We start from the raw sequence: 12372 nt of genomic DNA on the forward strand, positions 1-12372 counted from the left end.
TCATCAGTATGTAAAGAAACAATGCCATCCCATCAGTTTCTCCAAAGAGCAGCATACAGGTTTCTTCCATTCTGCTTTGCTGTTTTAACCACAAAGTATTGAAATTTTTGTTGGAAGCACCAAAGGAAAACAACTGTTGCTAGAAATACTCAGCCCACATATTTACTGGATTATGAAAATGCTACCTCTGCTGTAATCCATACAGGATTCACAGGTTCCTCCTTCCTCCTAGCATTGCAATCATCTCATCCTACATTCTGTTGCAGTCTCTTTTTGCCAGATAAGTCTACTTAGCCAAAATCTTGAAATCATTGCTTGCTCCTTGGCACCAAAAGCAACTCCCACACAGAATGCCCCAGAGCTTAATGTCAAGATTATATAGATATAACAAGGCCTTTACATTTCCCGGCTCTAAACAATACCACTGTAGTCTGACACAAGGACAAGGGTTTCCATTGTCCTCTGTGAAGAACATTTAATGCTATCCCTTCCTCCTCCAAATGAGAAATCATGTGTTGCTTGATGTCTGACTGGTCATGCCCTAAAGCAAACACATCTTCCTCGATTAATGCATCTCTATCAGCCAAGAAAGCCTGGCTGCTGTCACTGGCACTCCTTGACTTCCAAGTGTCCCGAATGAATCATCTTTCTTATTTCACATCTTATAGTTCTGCAGCTCCTTCAGCTTTAGCTGTCAGCTCAGACATAAGGTCAGCTCTGCACAAAATGACCTGTGTCCATCAAGTTCACTGACAGACTTTAAAAACTCACATATCTGGGTCCTTTTCTCAGTTACCAACTAATTTTCGCATTTATGGGTTTGCCTCATCTAAACCAGATAACAAACCACCCCCCCAAAATCACTGTCCAGAGTGTAACATCTGATTATGAGGCTGTGAGTTTCCACAGTTCAGTGTACACAGTCTTTGTTTGAAGCCTGGGCTGCTGTGGCACAGAAAGGGAATTAATACCTCTTTTCCCATGACAGAGTGGTTGCTTCAGGCTACACTAAACACAGCTGAGTAGTGTAGCTTGCAATGAATAAATAACTTCAGTGCTGCCAGTCCTATAACTTTCCCATATAGAAACATTCCAGGAAAACTGTTGTTTATCTCCTACATACCTCCAAGATGGTATTTGTATCACAGTTGTGCCAGAATATCCCAGTTATACACCAATGGGCCCTGTTGTTCACAGACATTTTTACAGTTACATGAAGGGTAGTTGGAGTTAGAGTTTTAATAGATACCAAGGACTAACTGCATAAAGGAAGCATGAAGCAGAGAGAAAGATCCTGTGACCCAGAGGTGAAGGAGCTATAGATGGTTTGCTGCACAAGATATATCACTTTTACATAGGGATCCTTAAAACTGAAGTTTCTGGAGCTCTGAAGTTTCTGTGTGCAGTGTTCTTGAAAACTCAGATCTGTTATAATAACAGGGATAAAAATTTAGTCTACACCTCTCTGTCAGTGGGTCTTAAGCTCCAGCATGCCTAAAGCTTCCCTGAAAACAAAAATTCTGAGTCCAAGACATGTAAATATGTTGAAAAACTTTTCAATGAGATCAGCAGACTCAGATGAAATCAGCTAAAATTCCCACGCACAGCTTCTGGCCAGAATGATGCCCACCTTGCCTTGGCTATATTTGCTTTCCTGTACTTTCATGATGTAGGTGAAAGGGAGCAAAGCATGTGCTATGGCCTCCTTGTCTGCCACCTCACCACCTTTTCCAAGTTTCATTCAGAGAGGGAATACCACTGTACCCAGCAGAAACAGGACCACATGCCTGGAGAAACAGCAGCCTGAAGCACAGCCCACCTTCTGTCTGTGCCCATACCTGTAGTGTGCTAATCCAGAGCCCACCCAGAAGTCTCTTGATGAAACCACTTTAACCTCAAACTCTGCCTTACCCTTTCTGAGCCAAGCATAAATACTGGTTTCAAAAAGGGCTTGTTCCTCCCGTGAATGCAAGAGAACAGCTTCAGCAAACAGGTCATCTGGAACTGAGAACGCGGAAACATTGTTTTTGTACTTTCTTGATCTCCAGAGTATCTGGGACTTCTGATGCACCAAGAAATAAACTTGTCATTTTAAGCAGCCTTTTAACCCACTGGCTAGATGGGGTGGGGTGGGAAAAGGGGGTCAAAATGGAAGCTGCCTAATGAAAAATCTGTGAGCTCTGACCTTCTGTCTGAAGATGAAAGCTGAGTTGGATGATTTTTCTATAGATGGCATTAAGGCAGCTTTTAAGGCTACTCTGCTTGAACTCTTGGTTGCACTTTGGTATTGTAAATAACTGCCGGAGGGGGAGTTAAGTGAGTGGAAGTCCAAAAAAGTAAGAAGCGTTTTCAACAGTGGAGAATATTGATCGTAGTGAGAAACCATTTATGCCCTGAAGGGCCATCAGCTGTCCCTATTCCCCTGGCTCCAGAGCCATATTTAGGTGTCTAATATGAGTTAATTAACATATTCATTAATAGGTGGGTGGAGTGGTGTCAGTCTCAACAGATAGGGAACACTGACATCAAAATAGACTAATTAACATAATTCGAACCCGTCTAAACTCACAATTGATAGCAAACACAGAAACTGCAGCATCATGGAAGACAACTGGCATAAAATCTATTCCATTTGATGTGCTTCCAATGCATGGCCAGAAACAAGCAAGTAATATTACCTGACGTGGTCAGTTAATGAATAATTGGCACATAGGAACAGCAGATAATCAATGAAAGGCTTATTCCATTTTGAACTCACAGTCCCCTGAAACAGTTTAAATCTTATCTAAGGCAGTTCTGGATGATCCTTATATCCTCAGAAACATCTGTAGATAGATCATGGCAATGCTTTCCACAGGCTTAATACATATTATATAACACTGCGTCACTTGAATCAACTTCAGGTTTCCTGCATCCAATCTTTTCCTCATGTGATTAGAAAAAAATGAATAGTTCCAATTCACAGCTTCATACCATTTGTTAATTCAGAGGCAAAAAAACTGAAATTCAGTTGTAGACATGGCCTAAATTCAGAGAGATTCCAAGTACTCAGCTCAAGAGCTAGATGCACCTCTTTCACGCTGCTGAGCTCCCAATTGACTGACAATGCCCAAGGAACAGCAGGTCTTACTAGATCATTTTATTACTGCATGATTTATTCTTGGAAGTCTAGTGTAAGGATGAGCACCTAAAAATAATTTTAAAAAAATTTCTAAAAAATAAAAATTTTTGTCCAAAACTAGCAATTAAAAAAGCTGCTAGCATTGGATATTGTGAGGGAGCAGTGCAAAGGAAAAGAGAGAGAAAATGGGTCTAAAGTGAGATCCTAGCAAACGGGAATGAAATCTCACTTGCTGGCATGCACTTCAGTAAACAGGTTGCATACTATACTCTGCTTCCCCACCATACTCCAATTCAAACGCAGCTCACATACGGAGTGTGAATGTTCTTGTTCAAATCCCATAAGGTTTTTATTTCCTTTGCTTATTGACAAAACAGTAAAAACACTGTGTTGAACAATTTTGCTACAAGAAAACAGCAGTTTGTCAGAACGACCGAATAAGGCATACCTCAACTGAAAAAACCACGATGTTATTAGGCAGTGGAATGTAACAGACAAGTTCATTATATGGATACTGAGAGATTTCATTATTTTCTCTTAAAAGGTAGCATTTATACAAGTTATACGGTATTACAGGCATACAAAAATTACTTAAAAAGGAAGCAGAGAATGATGTTGAGAGGTTAAGTGGGGGTATTTCCCTTTATCTACTCAGACAATACAAAGCAAGCTGATACTCAAGGAAACTGAAAGACAGTGAATTTACCAACAACAAAAGGATTTTTTTTTATTCAGTGCACGATAAATAAGCTAGGAAACCTGCAGTCTTGAGACATTATTAAAGCCAAGAGCTTATCAAGATTGAAAATGAGATTTTTGTATATGCACACAATAGGAAACTGGCAGTAGCTCAGAGAGGTAGGTTCTTTTGAAAATTTCTGACAAGACCTAGAAGCTAAAGTTCCACCTTCAAAACTAATTTAAGCACACAGCAATTACACCCGCTTGAATTAACCCTGCTTTCGTAATTGTCTTCATCATTCAAGGCTGCACTGGTGCTAGGAGCCTCTTAACTCAAACTCACCCTACTCTTGTCTGGCCTCTTTAAGTGGAAAACCAAGCTTGCATTCATCTGCTCCTGGTTTTCTGTGAAGCCATAATTTGTGGTGACTACACCTGTTGGAGCCTCAGGGGGCATGACCAAGGTGGTTGTTCACTGGTAAATTCTTCTCCAAGATACAAGTTCTAGACTCCTATAGAGGCCAGGAAAAAAACTGTGGTTGAAGACAGAACTTGGACTCCCACATGCACTGGCAGTTGGCTCTGCATGTATGAAAGGCTTTAAAGGCCATTCTAGATTCCTGCTTTCATTTTTAAACTACTTTGACAGAGAAGGGCAAAATATTACCTTGCACAAAATTACCATAAAGTGAGATGAAACATGAATTAGGTACAAAATTCAGCAAATAACAAATTCAGCCAATAAGTGTAGCATGGATTGTTGCAAAGTATATGCAAATGTATGCTGAGCTCATCAGGCAGTTTCATCTAGTGACGGGTATCCTATTTCAGTAAAGTATTCACAAAACTGTTACTTATGCTTATCCCATTTATAAAATACCCAAGCACTTAGGACAATTCATTTCTCCAGCTAAGGACAGGAGACTCCTTATTTGGGAGCATCCCTTTGCCACTAACCTACTGTCTGTTGCCAGTGTGCTGGGTACCCTCAAACTCTCCTCTTTACTTTGTGTGAATAGACTTTCACTAGCACTAACCATCAGCTTGCTTTAGTCTGTCACCAGTTCATTTTCTGCCTCTGTCTAAGTAGCAGAATCCAAAGCTCTAGTGAAGCCTCTTGTTTTAGCTACTTGTAAACATTTAACTGCTTCTTGGGCTAAAGGGCACACAGAGAATGACAGCCAGTGGCCAGAGGATGTGTGTTTAAGGTTCTGTTCTCACTCCACTAAAGGTGGTTTATGTAAATTTGAAAAATATAACAAATGTACCAATTCATCTAGCAATGCCTAATAGCATGGTAGAATTGGAAAAAAGCTAAGAATTCAAAGCCTTTTACAGAATGGAGGAGAATCTGAAATTCAGTCTGTGATGAGATCCTGACTTGGACAAAGCTTTGAGGTTGATGTATGTATGTTTTCTCCTGAAGAAAGATCCCTAACAAAGCCAAAACAAATTTCAACCGGGGAAAAAAAGAAAAAAAATGGCATATTTTTTGAAATGACAAATTATAAAAGTTTTTTTAAACAAAGAAAACTTACAGCAACTTATTTATCTCTCCATAGCCAATCCATTGTGCACATACAGGCAGGTCCTTGTTTACACTTAATGCTGGGACTTGCACTTTTCCAGACCTAGGATTTCATGATGGGAGCTCAGAGTACAGTATCCCTAGAGGACACTGCTAAGTTTCCTACTTGCCTGAATCAGTATCACGCAGTTAGGGTCAAACAAAACATGCCCATGTGCTGTTGCTGCAGGAATGGATGTGTATTCCCTTGCAATTGGTCATAAAAGAACTTGCTTTCCTATTACAGAGCCTCCTATCCAGAAATAGGAAGTGGTTTCTTGCTGTAACCACTGATTCCCTCTGAAACATCAGCTGGGTCAAAAGGGAAGTCTTTAAGGATAGTAATAAAAAAGCCTCTCTCCCTCATCTTTTTTTTAATAACTGTACCATAATTTTCATCTAAGGAGAGGAAATTACCTTTATTCCTCCATACTCATTACAGTAAGTTCATGACCATATGTGCAATGTATCTTTGGTTCTTCCATCATACAGTTTACAGAAATAAAAAGAAAACTCATCTTCACAAAAAGGCAGAAATAGCAGTAAGATAACAGAGATGCTCCTCTACGAGCATTAGTTTGGGGTCGCCTTCTCACCACTATGAAGGGAATTGTCACTGAACTTACAGAAAGAATTAGTCCACACAGCTAATGTACTATCAGTTTCCATCTGAGCACCATGAACAGTAACTTTTTTATGTAGACAACCCCAATGCAAAGAAAATTCTCTGATCATCTCTTGAACAACTAGAAAAATTGAGTTTATTTACCCAGCTAAGAAGCCACTGGCTCTACTGAAGTCAAAGCTGAGATATATCTCTTTGTGCTGAGAGGGCTGGGGGCCTTTTCTCTGTGTGACTCTAGAAAACAGATTAATGCTACTTATTGGTATCCCAGTGCTTTTAATGGGTTTCATCAACTGATGTTTATGCATTGCTTTGAGGATGTAAATATTCTTATGAAAGCTTATATCCATATCTTTTGGCAGACTATTTTCAGCACTGAGATCACTTCAAAATAGCTATATGACATTCAATGCAACAAGGCTAAAGAAAAGTCAATGTGATTATCTGCTGAGTGTACATGTAAGGAGAGTAAGTGGTTTAGATGTAGGTATTTGTGAGACAGATCCCTGTTTTCTGCTAAGAATTACAACAATGTTTTGGCAAAATATGGAGATTTGCCAGAAAGGACAGCAGCAATATGTATTGTTTGGCATTTTTATAATTTGCCTCCCACCCCCAAAACATGCTTGCCTTGACTGACTAACCTCTAATCTGCATTTATATTGTTGTATCTTTATCTATTATGCATTACATGCACACAAAGCCAAGTCTCTGATCACACAGAGATGCTATTTAGAGTACACAAAACTTCCCTGGAGGGTTTCCATTTAGAGAAAGAAGCAGATTAACATAAGTCTCATGCAATGGTAAAAATACAAAAGGCTCAGCTATTTCCACTGCAGAGTATCAATGTCATTCATGTGTCCCTATTTTAATATATTCAAGTACAGCAGCAGTCCTCCATGAAGAACTGGGAACAGGTTTCCAAGAACATCAGGTAGGAAATAGCTTTTGTTCCCTCTCCTGCTGTTGTCCAATTTATACTTCAGGAAAGAACTTCAGACCAAAATTTACCATGGTCTGTTATTCAACTCACCTGCAGTTACTACAATTAGTGACTTCAGAAGGTTACATGCTGCCTTTCATTTTCAGCATGCTTGGTCTGCACAGAGGGATAAAAAGGGGGCAATGTAATCAAACAATACCATAATAATTGTACAGAGCAAAACAAAGGGGAGAAACGCTATTAAAGAGAAAAAATGTAAAAACTCATTTTTTCTATGTAAACTCATGCTGTTTACCACTGTCCCTCACAACAGAACAGCAAATCATAACTAAACACAGGTAACAGAGTCATGCTGAAGCACTTGGATTTTGGCAAGGGACGAGCAGCAGAAGGGAAATGTGTGTGGGTGAGAGTTTCTGAATGCTGCTGGGTCTTATCCTTTGACACTTAATGTTGGGTCATTTGTGGGAACACACTTGGACATTGGGTTCTCCCTGCAGACTAGATGGGAGTCACTCCAAGGGGAGCTTGTTCCAGTAAGGGCAACACTTAGATTAAGGACATCTGTATATAGCCAGCTGGAAGCCCAACTCTTGAGAGTGCAGGGTTGAAATTCATTCCTCTGGGACTCCATTAGTACCCCTGGCACAACACCAAAGATATTTCTTGTGGAGGAAAAAAAAAAAGAGTTAACTAGTTTGCCTTAATAGTCTTAAAAGATATACCACACTAGCCTTCTCTTTTGCATTTTCATTGGGTGCTGCTTGCTTTTCTTCAAGGAGGTTGCATTCACTTAGACATAAAGTGTCAAACTGATCATCTCCTATAACAGATTCACAAGATTATGAGTAAATAAGCATATTCATTGATCTCTATTGGTCAGATTCTTACCAAAAGAGGTTACCAGGCATGCCTCATTCAGGTGCTGACATGAAAACAAGTTTGTTAGTCCAACTGGCTAGAATAGAATCTCTGCCTCACAATAATTTCCAAGTTGACACCATCTTTGCTAGCAATTCCACTGGAGGTTCAAAGGCTGATGACACCAGACTAGGAGTGTTCAGATAGCACAAAACTGGGCCAATATAAATTTGCAGATAGGATGAGCTAAAGTAAACAAACAACTGAATGTTCTTCTCACCCCTCTAGCTGATTCCTTTCCAGTTAAAGCAAAGCATTTATGTCCACATAAAAAGCCAGGAGAACCAAAGTGTTCAGTTAAAGGTCCTGTGCCCATATATTTATAAAAGAGCAAGTGGTTTATGTGTTTTTCTCAACACTGGCAATGGGAGGGAGCAACCTGAAGCCTTATTTCTCCCAGCCCTGTTGAAACATCTTGTACTTTACTGAGCTAATGGGTATAAATAAGCAAGTAAGAGAAGAGTGGTCTGTGCAAAAGGAGTTTTTCACTTCTGCTGTATCACCAGCCTTGTCCCAATAAGGTCCAAGTCCCCTAAGTCACAAGAGTACATTGTGTCATCTCAGTTTGTGTGGACAGTGCAGCTATAATAATTGATCTGTAACATGAACATGTGCCAAAGGATAAGGGTATGTTCTTACATATAGACAAATAGGAAAGGGAAAAAATGTATTTTGGGAGGTTAAAGGGCAGTGCTGAGTGTTACAATCATATATCCTATGACTGGCCATCAGCAACACAGAAAATTAGATTCGTTGTAATGTAGAGTGACACTGGCTCCTAGTGCTTTGCAAACAAAAAAGGCTTGTGACTCTCTTCAGCACAATGGTTCACCCTCTGCAATAAAACAGGGACTACTTCTTTCCCTCAAGGCCCAAAATTTAATTGATGCTTAACTTCTGGCTGCCAGCTACTCCTCACAATATCATCCACATCAAAACCCAGGTGCCTTTGCTTCTCTCTAGTCACCCTACCTTCCATCAGGAGGAAAGGACACGTTAGGACACCTGCTAGGGCTACAGTCCTGTGGTATGCTGGAAAGGCAGCCTGTTGCTCGCACATTTCTTGGCTTCTCCATGGCCTGGAAGGAAAGGCAGGGCAGGATGCTCTGACCTATGAAGAGTAACTCCCATTTGGTCTTTGCCTCTATTCCAGCTGACTGGAAGGATATCTGGATCTTGGATCCTTATCCCTGACTGCAGAGAGTTGCAGGTGATGAGCAGCTTGCTGTTTGCAGCCCTGCCAAAGGAGCTATACAGCTGCAGGAAACAGTGACACGCCTTTTGAAATGGCCCGGTGCAAGTAAGGTCCTGAGACTTTCTTTAATGTACATAGCTGTTGATATTTTTTAGATGTTTAAATTAGCATCATACAGCAGCAGGCATGAACCCAGCCTCTTCTAGTTTTGCTGGTATCTGCTTGTACTTCTGCTAAGAGATTCACCCAGTAACAGAGCCACAAAGCAGGACACAGTCATCACACATACATGAAGACCTTAATCCCCATCAGGCCCTGGCTGCATCCCTCTGTGTTGATACCTTGCACACTATCATGTCTTTCTGGAACGTCACCTTGGTGGTGTGGCTTGGAGATGCTGGGCCTGATCAGATATTTTTGGAGGTATTTTTTTAATGGGGAAGTAGAAACTTGATGTAAGGTGGGGAGTGTGCTGGTACAGCAGCACCAGAAAAGTGTACTTTGGAGAGGCTCCCTTCCATCTCCAGAGATTTTCTAGACTATCACAGGCACTGGTATGAGGTAGCCAAAATGAGAGGCTGCCAATAACCTGTATTTGTGCTAAAGAACAAGTGGCAGGACAGTTTATCATAAAATCTACAAACAATTTCTCCATTTCCTTCTCCCCATTTTCCTTCATTCTCATCCTCTTCGCACCCCTGTGAAAAGGAGGGTTTCCCAACATTTCAGACATACAAATCACAAAAGATTACTCATGAATCACATAATTCCTCTTAGTTCCTGGAAACTAGGTATAGTTGGGAAGAAAACCCTGACATTTGGATTTCAGATGTCATATCTTGAATATACCAGAATTTTCTCTCTTCTTTTTTAAAAAACCAAGAGACAGAACAAATGTTAGAGATCCAATTCTCTGCTGCGCAGCTGTATAAAAAGGGGCTAATACGTTACTGGCTTAGAATAGTCAGTATGAAATGATGGAAAAGGAAACACCTGGTACCTAATGAGATGTTACAAGCTTCTATTTGCAATGAAAGTACACAAATGTAAGAGGAAAATGGACTCATGCAGCCTAAAGCCAGGAAAATCCAACGAGCGAGGATTGATCTTTGGGCCTTCAACATCAATAGGACTATTCATGCACTTAAATACACATGTGTATTTTAGCACCTGGCTGAATTAAAGCCTCAGATAGCAAATCAGGAGATGGCTGCTTGTTTTCAGCCTGCAGAAAAGCCAACCCTTTTTGAGAACTGCACCAATTACCCTAGTTTATAATCTCCTTAATATCACAAGTTCCACAAAGATACATTTTGTTCCCTGGAGCTCCTCGGAAATCAGCTAAACATATGGACTGCTTGCTTACACCTACTACAGAAGGCTGAGTATTGAGGATTTATATATTTTAGTCTATGTGGTGTAAATATGTATAAATTTATATTGTGTTAATTTATGGCATACACTACAGAAGGTTTTGCGTGAGCTACATTGCATTCCTTCCCACGTTTCTGCTGAAATATTCATCTTCGGGTCTTTTTCTCCATGTTTTCCTTAGTCTCGCCACAGATGTTTGGGCAGCTTGTGTTAGAAGGGAGTGTGCCTTAGAAGTACATTTGGGAATTTAGGTGATGAGAATACCAAACTCAAGTGTGTGGCTACAGCCTGATGGGGTTAAGAGGCCTGATGAACACTCATCAGTGTCTCAGACCTGCCTTCTGATACGCAGGCAGGCATCGGAACACAGCCTGTGAATTAGCAGCACCAAGGCAGACACCCAGCGCACAGAGAACTTCTGTCTCCAGGACTGCCAAACAAGTGCCTGACAAACATTGCGTTCACACACAAAACACGGATACATAAAGCTGCCGTGCCAAAGGAAGGACTGATTCACGCAAGAACAGGCACCTGTGTATCAACAAACTGCACTCAGCATCAGCACCAGCAGTTCCTCCCATCTGCCTGCACACAGCTCTCCAGAATGAAAATGTATTCATGTGTCCCAATCACTCTGAAATCGATAGGACTCTTGCTGTTGGATCAACAAGAGCAAGGTCAAGCCATTGGGCTGAAACACAGCCCTTATCTCCCCCTGAGCCCTTATCGCAATTCTATCAACACAGTCTTTGTGTACAAGGACTGGCAGCAGCCCAGAAGTCCCGGTGCCAAAATGCGGCACCATTAAGAGCCTGCTGCCTGTCCTAATATCCAGCAAGAGATATGAATTCATACAGAAAACTTAATTAAAGCATGACATAATCAACAAAAGTGGGGTCCAACACACTATTTGCTTAGCATTCCAGTTGTGCATCAACACACTGCATTTGACTTACTGGAATATGAAAATGCACAACTACATAAATAGTACCAGAGGGAGTTACCTGAATAAATACATCATACATAGCCAAATAAATCTTTCAGCTCTTACAGAGTCCCAAATGCAACACTTACTACTAACTCACAGAGAGGAATGAGTAAGAGGATGTATCTGCAAATATTTTCTCAGACATAGTTGTGAACTACTTTGAATTTTGACCCTTCTCCCCAAATTCACTGTCCAAAAGCATTTCTATGTTCTGTGTTTATGGCAAGGTACTAACAGATCTGAGTCCAACGTCCAATGCTGCTTCAGATCTCTGGCTAATTCTGAGGAAGTTAATTTCTCCTTTGAGGTCCTCTGGGAAAGACGCAGTTACAGACATTTTTCTCCAGTCCTCTTTGCTTTTCTTGTCCATCTAGGATCAGGACAGGTTTAAGAAGGTATTCTGATTGCTAAAGCTGCAACCAGTGCTCTTGCCAATCCCATCAGTCACCTCATTTTGCCCTTGAGAACAACAGCAAGCATATCCTATCCCCAAGTGTCTGCAGATCCTCCCCAGATCTGGCCCTGTGCTCTGGCATGGTGAGTGCCATCAACATGTACATTACTTAATACAGGGCTGCTGGTATTTCACAGGGTGATGGTAGAAGAATAAAAGATACAGTAATAAAGATTTCAGTAGAGTTTAATTTAATTTTTCAGGATAGCTTTTCCATTACTACTACTACAGCTACACTGCGCAATAGCAGAAGAACCAAAAATGCTGAAAAAGCATTTTTGCATAGAGTGGGTGAATAATTCTAATTTAGCAGGCAAAATTAACAGCAATTCAATGAGGGTACAGATTACATTACCCTGTTATGTTGTTGTATGAAGGTTTAAAGAGACCATACATTTTGCTGGTTTTATTTTATAAACAGGCCAACTAAAACCTCACATGTAAAGTAATCCACAACGAAAACCACAACCCTCAAACTACTGCCACACTTCTACCTCAGC

This window comes from Geospiza fortis, unplaced genomic scaffold, assembly GCF_000277835.1.
Source record: "Geospiza fortis unplaced genomic scaffold, GeoFor_1.0 scaffold104, whole genome shotgun sequence".
In the NCBI taxonomy this organism is placed as follows: Eukaryota; Metazoa; Chordata; class Aves; order Passeriformes; family Thraupidae; genus Geospiza; species Geospiza fortis.